Raw genomic sequence first — 8,765 nt, forward strand, 5'->3', positions numbered from 1 at the left:
TATCATCATATGTCAGCTTTTGTGAGGACAGTTGCATTCCAACTAGGACTCAGACCTGGTTCAACAACAACAAGCCCTGGTTTACTGCAGAACTCAGACAGCTCTGACAGTCTAAAGAGGAGGCCTACAGGAGCGGGGATGTAGACCTCTACAGGCAGGCCAAGTACAAGCTGAGAAGAGGAATCAGAGCTGCCAAGGAAAGGTACTCTGAGAAGTTGAGGAGCAAATTCTCAGCTAGTGACTTCAGTTTGGAAAGGCTTGCAAGAAATCACCAGCTATAAGAGGAAAACCATCCACTCTTTGGACAATCATCAGCTGACTAATTACCTTAATTAGTTCTACTGCAGGTTTGACAAGCAGAAACGTAATCCTGGTACCCCCTCCCCCTCTCCCCAACAAACACAGCCAGACCTCAGTCTGCAAAGAATGGACCCTTCTGCTCCCACTCCTCCCCATTCACCACTTCACACCTACTTAAAGCAAGACTCCAGTCTGAAAAGACTGGACCCTTCCCACCCACCCCTCTCCAATCACCACTTCACACCCAATTACCCCCACCCTCTGCTGCACAACATCACTTCTCAATCATCAACAATAAAAATAGAGGAGGCGGTGAGGCTTTTCAGAAGACAGAAAAGCTGGAAATCTCCTGGACTGGACAATTAAGTTCCCCAGGCCTGGGAACTGAATATTCAAGAGTATACCTCCTATCGAAAAGACAGACAGGTTGGTGAGGAATGAAATTCAGTCCCTTGCAAGGAGTGACATTGAAACAGGAGATGTGGAGTAAGTATGGATAGAACTAAGGAATTGTAAGGGCAAAAAGACCCTAATGGGACTAATCTACAGGCCCCCAAACAGTAGCCTGGACAAAGGGCGCAAGTTGAATCAGGAGTTAAAATTGGCATGTAGTAAAAGTAATGCTGTGTTTGTTATGGGAGATTTCAACATGCAGGTAGACTGGGAAAATCAGATTGGTACTGGACCCCAAGAAAGGCACTTTGTAGAATGCTGTCGTGATGGATTCTTTGAACAGCTTGTATTGGAGCCTACCAGGGAGAAAGCAATTCTGGATTTAGTGTTATGTAATGACCCGGATTTGATAAAGGACCATGAGGTTAATGAGCTATTAGGAGGCAGTGACCATAGCATGGTCAGGTTTAATCTACAATTGGAGTGGGAGAAGGGTAGATCGAAGGTGTCAGTGTTGCAGTTGAATAAAGAAGACTATTGGGCCATGAGGGAGGAGCTGGCCAAAGTTGACTGGAAAGATATACTAACAGGGATGACAGTGGAACAAAAATGGCAGGTGTTTCTAGGAATAATACAGAAGGTGCAGGATCAGTTCATTGCTAGGAGGAAGAAAGATTCCAAGGGGAGAAAGGGACGACCATGGCTGACAAGGGACCTCAGAGACAGTATAAAAATTAAAGCGAAGAAGTACAACGTAGCAAAGATGAGCGGGAAGCAAGAGGATTGGGTAATGTTTAAAGAACAACAGAAGATAACCAAAAAGACAATACGGGAAGAAAAGATGAGGTACGAAGGTAAGCTAGCCAAGAATATAAAGCAGGATAGTAAAAGCTTTAGGTATGTGAAGAGGAAAAACTTAGTTAAGACCAAAGTTGGACCCTGGAAGACTGAAAAAGGTGAATTTATTATGGGGAACAAGGAAAAGGCAGATGAGTTGAACAGGTACTTTGGATCTGTCTTCACTAAGGAGGACACAAACAATTTTCCTGATATAGTAGTGGCCAGAGGATCTGGGGTGACAGAGGAACACCATTGTTGGATGCTCTGCATTGAACACCATTGCGCCAGAGGTACTGCACTCCAAACTTTCCGAGTTGACTGTGCCTGAACCCCTCACCAGCTTCCTGACAAACAGGAAGCAGCATGTGAGGCTGGGAAAGCTCATCCCGGACCAGCATATCCTCAGCATAGGAGCACCGCAAGGCTGCGTACTCTCCCCTCTCCTCTACTCTCTCTACACCAATGACCACACCTCCACTGTCTCCTCTGTCAAGCTTCTCAAGTTTGTGGACGACACAACCCTGATTCGACTGATCCAGGATGGGGAAGAATCTGCCTACAGACAGGAAGTGTCACAGCTGGCGTCCTGGTGCCATTGCAACAACCTGGGGCTCATTGCTCTCAAGACAGTGGAATTGATTGTAAACTTTAGGAGAGCTCCCCCTCCCCTCACCCCACTCACCATCAACAACATCACAGTCACATCTGTGGTCTTTTAAGTTCCTGGGAACCATCATCTCCATGGACCTTAAATGGGAGGCTACCATCGACTCCACAGTCAAAAAGGCCCAACAGAGGATGTACTTCCTGCTGAGGAAGCACAATCTGCTGAGGAAGCATAATCTGCCACAGGCAATGATGGTCCAATTCTACACAGCCATCGTAGAGTCTGTTCTCACCTTCTCCATCATGGTCTGGTTTGGCTCAGCTACCAAGCACGACACCCGGCTGCTGCAAATTGTCCAATCAGCTGAGAAGGTTATTGGCTGCAACCTTCCCTCCATTGACGAAATGTACATTGCAAGGGCCAGGAAGCGAGCGGGTAAGATCATCTCTGACCCCTCTCACCCTGGCCGCATACTCTTTGATTCACTTCTCTTTGGAAGGCGAGTCCGGACTGTCAAAGCTGCCACAGCCAGATACAAAAACAGCTTTTTTTCCCCGAGTAGTAGCTCTACTCAATAACGAAAAATCTGCAGCATCCTTTTGCTCTGGTATTTTATTTAATTCGCATGTTTAATAAGTAATGTTTTATTTTTAATGTTTTATGTATCATTCTTAATTGTCACTGAATGTCATGTTGTCACTTGCGGGCGGAGCACCAAGACAAATTCCTTGTATGTGAATACTTGGCCAATAAACTAGTAAGATTAAACGAGAACTTACCAGTTTGAAGTTTGATCTGTATTTTATGAGGAGCTACGATGAGGGATTACGTGAAGAACCCCGCCACGACGCATGCGTGTCATTCTTCAAAGCAGCGGTGTGAAATCACAGATAACTGTAATGACTAAACATAGTAAGATTAGAGAAGAGATACCAGTTAAGTATATGATCAAGGGTGGGAGCGGAAGGCACGTAATCCCTCATCGTAACTCCTCATAAAATACAGATCAAACTTCAAACTGGTAAGTTCTCGTTTAATCTTACTATTTTACTTCGGAGTCACGTGAGTGACTACGTGAAGATTTTAAAGCTCTGTGATTTCATGCCGTGGAAACGAGTCCATGCATCACGTCTGCCTTGATGACTGTAGGAGGAATTGTGTTAACATAATTTGGACATGAATTCGACATTGAAATCATAAAATTTATTAACACAAATTTATAACCCCTTTTTATGGGTTTAAATTAATTTACAGAACTTAAATTTGTTTCTGCAAACGTTCCAGGTTTCATTACTGGTTTATTGTAAAATAATTGGAATGTTTTTTCCCCCCAGACCATCCTGCTGCCTTGAGGATTTGGTCCATTGGTACATCCAACTGTGTCGCGGCCGATGTAGCTGCAGCCCTGGTGGAATGAGATTTAAATATTTGTATCCACCCCAGCCTATGTTAGCACCTGTTTCAGCCATCTTGAGATGGTCTGGACCGTCACTCTTTTGAGTGGTTGCTAGTGGCTGACCAAAAAGTGCCTTCTCATTGCCTCTTAGGATTTTCGTTTTCTCCATGTATAACGACAGATGTCTTATTATACACAGACGGTCATCTGTTTGGGTATGACCTAAATTGTATATTGAGGCCTGCTGATCCCTGTCTGTTCTGCTTACTAACTCATAGATATGAAACGTAATATTTTCTGCTGAGGAAGTAATGTTGTCCAGTCTTAGATTATGCAGTGACTGTACCCTCTGTGCCGTGACCAATGCCATTAGCATGACTGTTTTTAATGTCAGTCTGTGTAGGGACAGAGCTGTTGCTGGAGACCAATTCCTGAGCATCTTCAGGATAATACTTACATCCCATATTTGGGAGTACCTGGTTCTTGGGGGGTTAGTATTAAAAATTCCCCTCATAAGTTTTGTTACCAGTGGGTGAGTCCCAACAGAGTAACGCTCTGTCCCCTGCCATAGGTAAGTCGATAGGGCACTTCTGGCGCAGTTGATGGCATTGTAACTGAGCCCCTCATCATAGTGGAGGCCTGCCAGATATTCCTGAACAGACGGGATGTTCATGTCTCTGTAGGTGATGTTGTTTTTATGGCAGTGCATCGCCCACTTCCTGATATAGACCAGATACTGTTTTTTGGTTGACTGTCTTTGGGCCGCCGAGATCATGTTCACTGTTTGGTCCATCAGTCCCAGTTGTAGTAGAGGTGTTTTTAAAACTCTACAAATTAATAAGTTCAAATGTTTATGGCATGGGTGGCTATCCCTTGTTATGGGATGTAGCAATAAATCTGGTCTATGTGGGATGGTGATACATGGTTCTAATACCATGTTAATACCACTGGGAACCATGGTTGAGTAGGCCAATCGGGTACTACCAATACCAGACGCAGAGTCTTGTTGTATTTTCCTTAATACCCGACTGATGAGGCAGGAAGGAGGGAATGCGTAAATAAACAATTTCCCCCCCAATGCAGTGAAAATGCATCTGTCGCCGCTGCCCCAGGGTCTGGTTCCCATGAAACATAATTTGATAACTGGTGGTTAAGTCTGGATGCGAATAGATCGATATCTGGTGTTCCATATTTTGCTGTAATATCAGCAAATACTTTTTTATTCAACATCCATTCGGTGTTTTCATTAAATTTGCGTGACCTGGTGTCTGCCACTAAATTTAGTCTTCCTGGTAGGTAAGTGGCTGATATCCAAATATCTCTCTGGATACACCATTGCCAAATTGTATTAGCCAGATTGTCACATGATGTCGATTTGTTTCCACCCATGTGGTTAATGTATGCTACCACGGTGGTATTGTCTATCTGTACTCTAACATGCTGGTGATATGATCCAGTACAATATGACTTTAGGCCATGGAATGCACCCAACATTTCCAGGTAGTTTATGCCCAGTGTGAGTAATAATGATGCCTCCTGAGCAGTCCATCTACCTCCACAACTGGTGATGGTATTGGTGGCTCCCCACCCAAGTGCACTGGCATCAGTTTGTAGTACCATGGAAAGGTTACTGACAATGATTGGATTGGAACAAAGCCAGATGTTATCTATCCACCATTTTATTCCATTTTAGCTTGATTGGTAGTTTCATAGGTCTGTCAAAGTGACCTGCATTAATTTAGAGTGCTTGTATATTTGCTCTCTGTAAGTTTTGGTAATGTAGAGGTCTAAATTGTGTGGCTGGAAAGGCAGCCACCATTTGCCAATTACTTTTGCTACCAATCTGATGGATGGTTTGCTGATGTCAATGAGGTTATGCAAGCCTCTATTAAATCTCTAGCCTTTCCCTTAGGCAGAGTCACCGACATGTGAACTGAGTCAATGGTGAAACCCCCAAATAGTCCATAGTAGTGGAAGGCGTTAGTTTTAGATTTAACTGGATGGATAATAAATCCCAGTTTTTCAAATAACTGTTTTGTGGCTGTTACAGTTTGTTTGGCCAATTCCAAAGTTTTGCCCACAATGAGTATGTCATCTAAATATGCCATGACCATGTGTTTACGTTTACGTAGAAACGCTAGGGCTGGTTTCAAAATTTTTGTGAACAGCCTGGGGCTGATGACCCATTTGGCAGTGCTTTATACTGCCAGAGTTGCCCATCCAGTTGAATTTTAAGTAACTTCTGTGGTCACCTCGTATAGGCACTGGATAGTAAGCATCTTTTAAATCGATGCTGGCCATGAAGTAACCTTTGGAAATTAATTGTTTAGCAGTAACAAAGGTATCCATTTTGTCAGATCTATGGTGATGCGACAACCACCATCTTTTTTGTTTTTGATAAATATATTGGACACGAATTCTAATGGTTCGTGTTGAGTTTTCTCAATTACACCTTTTATGTAAAGCCGCTCCAGTTCAGCTTGCGCTTTTGATTTTTCTTTATCAGAAGGCACGAACATTCGGTTCGGTATATGTTGAACTGGAGGGCTGTACTTGTGTATAAACTCTATTGTATATCCCTGGATACTGCTTAAGATGTAAGTATCGGTTGTTAACATGCTCCGTGCATTCAGAAAAGAGTGTAGTCTCCCCCCAACCTCCATGCTCCCTGTATTTTGTAGGGAACCAGACCCACCTACCTCCATAGTTACCAGTGGCAGGTTTACTTCTTTTTGTAGGTTCTTCGCTGCTGTTGTTGCGCTGGTGTCTGGATTTTCGGTTTGGTTGGCGTTGGAGGTCCTCGCATCTTCCAAGAAGGCCGGCCTGGGCCATGGCCTAAAAAGACTCATGTTTTGAATACCGGGCCTTCGAGCTTTCACCAGTTCTGCTGGTGGGTGCGTAGGGGTGCTGTCTTTGGCTGTAGTGTTTGTTGGAGTCCATTTTATTAGTCCAGTAGGTTCTCTTGTTCCTGCACTCCTTGCACACGTGTCTTTCCTTCTGCGGACCCCTCTTCCAGGTCAGCCCAGAACTGACCCGCAGTGCTACCCTCTGATGAGGTAGAAGCACTGTGCAGCCCTTCAAGAGGTACTGCTGTGGGTTTATCATAGGGCCCACAGTGACCCGACTCCATCTCCCGGAGTCTGTCACATTGGAGCAAATGCTCCACACACCGCTCCATCCGGCTCCAGCGCTCTCGGTCGCTGGCCGCCCGCGGTTGTTCAAAGTCGGACTCCTCTGAGTCCACGACCTTGTTTGTTTTTGTGTCTAGCCTTTCCGCCCGGCCGCGTGGATCTGGCCTGTTTGGAGGCGACATCGGGCACAGCTGATCCCACTATCGGTGATCCGAGTGCCGCTGGCTGCTGCTGGCTGCCCGCTGCTCCGCGGTCCTCCCTCACCAGCTTTGTCCTTACTGCCGTGGAGTGGATCTGGCCGGTGCGGAGGCGACATCGGGCACAGCTGATCCCATCTAGCTCACCAGCTTTGTCGCAGCCCGTTGGTTTCTCCACCTGTAATTAGCATGGTAAAAACACAAAAAGACCACAGCTCTTACCTGCAGGTCCAAGTTAAAATTGTCGCTATGGGGGAACGTCGTTCCACCCCGTCTCCTGCCGTTTTCGACTTGTCAAAAGTCGACGGCCCCATTCTGAATAGTCTCCCTCCCGGCCGTGGTGTTTTGGCCGGCGCGGGACCAAAAGTCGGCACAGCTGATCCCTTAAGGGGCTTGTGCCTTCAGCTGCTGCTGGCTCCCGCAACTTCGCGGTCCTCCCCAGCCAGCTTTACTCGCAGCACTTGTGGACACTATTTTGTCCAGCTTCCCCCCCTGTGTAAAAACAGCGCGGGGACAAAAACTACCGCAGAGTAAATCACTTACCTGCAGGTCGCGGTTTCAAACTTAGCGCTGCGGGGGAATGCTTCCCCCCGCCTGACGTTTCGCAAGCGTGAAGCGATATGACACGCATGTGTCGTGGCGGGGTTCTTCACGTAGTCACTCACGTGACTCCGAAGTAAAATTATTCATTCATTCATGTTGTTCAGTAGAAGCATAGAAGCCGCTGAACAACAATTTTACTTATTCCATAGCTATTTCCTCAGTATCTATCAATCTTTTACAAATTGGTGATATATGCAGCACTGACTCCAAGTGTAATCCTCATGCATTCATTAAACATTACTCATTGGACCACAAAACTACAAACTATACGTTTAGTGTCAGACACATTTTCTGCAGCTGGTGTAAATTTTCTATTGGGAAACCAACTTCCTCATTTGTGCTCACTTTGGATACCACTGCTGTCTATAGAGAGTGTACAAGGGAAGAGTAGATTAAAGCTTCGTTGGTACAATTGTTTTCCTTCTTTAACTTGTGTAGTGGCCATTGGTTTAATTTTGTGTGTCATAAATTATGGCTTTCGCCTTTCAATTTTGTCTGCCTTTAATTATGTGGGTGGGATTTATTACGTAGTCGGAAGCGATTTTGTTGCTGGGATTCTTGCGCAGAAGTGTAGTTTTTTCCTTTGCGTTCGGAGGAGGCTGGAGGGAGGCATATCTTTCGACCATTTGGAGCTTTCTAACGATTGGAGCTTTCTTACATTGGTCAGAGCCATATGCTGGAGTTTGACTATGTGTAAGATTAAATGTACTTGACAAGAAGAAGTTGGGATGAATATTTCACTGTTTTACTTCGACAATAAAGAAACTATTAATCAAGAGACTGTGTTTTGAAGATTTATCTTTCCAAGACTTTGAATGTCTCACGGACAGCTCCCATGCATAAACGAGGCTATCTCCCTACCACCTTGTCTTCTCCTAGTGGCTAGAGGGAGCAATTCCTTGAACGATATAATAATCTGCCACTATAAATTGAACTCTTCCAAACACAACACAATTTTCGACCACTTTACAAAAAAAAGATACAAAGTGCTGGAGTCACTCAGTGGATCAGACAGCGTTTCTGGAAAACATGGAAAGGCGACGTTTTAAGTCAGGTCCGAAGAAGGGTCCCAACCCGAAATGTCGCCTATCTGTGTTCTCCAGAGAAGCAGCCTGACCAGCTGAGTTATTCTGACGCTTTGTGACAATGTTATCCGTTCTCCCCTGCTGATCATTAACTCAGTCAGGGCTTGGGTTATCTCAGGCGATTGGCTATCACGGAACAAGTCAAAATGAATAGAGACAGAAGTTAAGAGAAAGTGATGACTTCCTAATGCACATCCTGAAGGAGACCCTTCC

Source organism: Amblyraja radiata, chromosome 5 (assembly GCF_010909765.2).
Source record: "Amblyraja radiata isolate CabotCenter1 chromosome 5, sAmbRad1.1.pri, whole genome shotgun sequence".
NCBI classification, from domain to species: Eukaryota; Metazoa; Chordata; class Chondrichthyes; order Rajiformes; family Rajidae; genus Amblyraja; species Amblyraja radiata.